Source organism: Armigeres subalbatus, chromosome 1, assembly GCF_024139115.2.
Source record: "Armigeres subalbatus isolate Guangzhou_Male chromosome 1, GZ_Asu_2, whole genome shotgun sequence".
Taxonomy (NCBI): domain Eukaryota; kingdom Metazoa; phylum Arthropoda; class Insecta; order Diptera; family Culicidae; genus Armigeres; species Armigeres subalbatus.
In genome coordinates this window covers 185,007,816-185,010,728 of record NC_085139.1, presented here as the reverse complement: position 1 = coordinate 185,010,728, position 2,913 = coordinate 185,007,816, and the positions used below count along the sequence as shown (strand labels likewise).

General features: G+C 33.2%; 1 non-coding gene across 1 annotated transcript; it reads left to right on the top strand.

Moving 5' to 3' along the window:
• The first annotated feature begins 1,854 nt into the window (after positions 1-1,854).
• On the top strand, positions 1,855-1,925 carry Trnat-cgu (transfer RNA threonine (anticodon CGU)). The gene has a single exon. It is a non-coding gene; the product is annotated as a tRNA-Thr (tRNA).
• Positions 1,926-2,913: the final 988 nt, after the last annotated feature.

The window sequence follows — 2,913 nt, the reverse complement described above, 5'->3', positions numbered from 1 at the left end:
CCAAGATTATGTACGCAGTTGAAGTATGACTGAAATAAAAAATCTCCATAAAAAATTACGAAATTGCCAATAAAGAAATCAGGGTATAATCAATAAATATATTCATAGTTTCTCTAAAAAATTCAAAATTTCCATAAACAATTAAGAATTTTCAACATAAGCAAAAATTGCTATTATAAAAGAAGAATTTTCCATGAATATCCATAAAATATTAAAATCCAAAGTATTCAAAAATAAATCAATATTAAAACAATTAACAGAATTACAACAACAAAATTTTCTTCATAAAAATTTAATAAATATGAAAAAAATCGATTAAGAGTTATTTAAAAATATGAAAACATTCGCATAAGAAACTGGAAATGCTCAGTAGTTCAATAGAAAAATAATCAATTTTAAAGCTCTTTTATATTTTTAATGGATTTTTTTATTTTTTATTGCTCTTTGATTATTTTGTGGAAAGTTATTTAATTTTTTATGGAAAAAAATATTTATTCTGTGGAAAACAATTAATTGTTTATTGCTAATACAGTAATATCCCGATTTTATCACCGTCCTAGTAAATTTTGGGGTGATAAAATAGGAAATGTGACAAAATCGGAAAAACATATATTTTAATTTTTTTTTATTTGTTTTTGAAATATGAATCAGTTTATGTCTTGGAAAGGCAAAATAGATGAACGGAACCAGTATTTTTTTGTCGAAAAGGCTTACAAAATTCTTGACAGGTAGGTACTCAAAAACCATTCGGCGGTAAAAGTTGAAAATCATTGTTGTTTGCGGTATTATTTACGGTAGAAAGACGGGAAGTGACAAAATCGGGTCAATACTGTTACTGTATTGATTAATTTATGGAAATTTGTTTTTTTGCAATGGAATTTGATTTTTGATTTTTTTTATGGAAAATTCTTCATTTTCAATTGCAATTTTGCTTCTAAAAGTTTTGTTGAAAATTCCAATTGTTTATGGAAATTTTATTTTCTGCCGTTGGAGTATATTCCTCGACACCGAAAATTTTCTCCGGTTCAATTGGTCGCTTTTTGCGGTTTGTTTTGATTATGTATGGGCTTCCATTAACCCATCATTAAAAATGGAATAAAACCAGAAGGTTATTAAAAGCTGTGGAATTTGTATTTTGTTGTTTTCCTCGAAAAACTCCTTGTTTCTTTTGAAGTTTCATTATTTGATTACAAATTTCCAGTTCAGTGGTTTCATAAACGACAATCATTCCAGATGTATGAATCTTTATCGAGAAGTTGATTAATTATAAAATATAAATAAATCAGAAACTGATGTGGTTAGATGCAGGCACAGTGTACCTGTTATTGATGCAAACAATGTTGATAGTTATTGTGAATCAATAACGGATTATTATGATTTTAATTTTTTTTTAGAAAACCTAATATATGTTCATCTTATGTCTAATGTATTGAACTATATTCTTCGCGTTTTATTATGTTTTGGCAGAGACTGATGATTCCATCACCACAAGTAATGTTCATCTATATTAAAGAAGATTACAATTCCTCGTTGCACACTGCGAAGCATCTGTATTCTACGTGTCGTTGTTATTCACACATCAGCACAAAGCAAAGTGAACAAAATAGCCACACTTCTTTCGTTATGGATACGGGTTTTTTATCATGACTCACTCCTGCGCTCAGTGCTTTACCTCTCTATTTAACCCAAGTTCATCGGAAGCATTCTGAAGCGCCGTGCGTATGTGTAAGATTTCATTTACTGCCTGGATTTCTAAGCCTGGAATAACCTGGAGGCAAAAACTCGCAAGCGTGTTGGTTGAGTCAAGTCCATCTTCGTTGCTGCGCTAATGTTCAGAGTGCTCTCCTCTCGTCCTCCTCTTTAGCTCAGTGGTAGAGCGCTGGTCTCGTAAACCGCGGTCGTGAGTTCAATCCTCACAGGAGGCAACGATATTTTTGCTGGAAGATTTGGCTGCTTCTCAAACTTACACAATTATTATTCCACGGTATATTTTTTATCAAACTGTCAATTGTAACCCCGCACTTTAGATCGATTTTTGCTTCATTTGTAAACCTTTTTCTCTAATTACACTTTGATTGAACTCTCTTCTCCTTTGAGTTTTATTACTCGAAGACGCTTTTGATTCAACCCATTCGACCAGTTTCATCCAAATATATTCACATCATAACCATTTTTATTAATTGCCATTTTTACACTTCAAAACGGATACGTGGATAAGGTTAGTTAAATCCCATCACTGGACAAAAAATATCATTATCATCCTTTGCATGTTCACGCCATCTTCAACTTTCGATTCTAATGGAGCTCAGAACAAGGAACTAAGAGCTGTGAAATCAAATTTGACGGTCCCTGGTCGCGGATTGAATTTTTCCCCAATGAATATATTATCAATTAACCACTCTATTCTGTTGCACACTTCGTTCGTGACAGTCATTTTTTCTGTTTCATCCTGGGACTGCGATGTAGTCAGTGCAGCGCTAAGTCAGCCAGGCAAAATAGACAAAACGGAACATGCAGATTTGGTTTAACAGTCGGTGTTCGCCCGCGTTGACGGCCAAGGTGAAAAACGGATACAAGAAAAGTGCATACAGAAAGAAAGCGCTTTTTGTCGAACCATTCGTACGCGCGAGGTGGTGAAGGTGGAATCCTTCCGGGTGTCCTGATCTGCTTAGAAGCTATTATCACGGGTGGTGGGCTTGGCGACTTTTTTCAACTGTGTGAAAATCTTATCACGTGAGCGTGAGAAATAGAGTCGTCCAGGGACTAGCATATAGACTTGTTTTAAAATTTCTGTATTTGAGAAACGCGATAAAAAATTTAGCAAGTTTGAAGAATTATAAACGACGATAAAGCTTTATTTTTTCGTGCACAATAATGAAATCCGAAAATTAGTAACAAAAATAAAGATTCTTT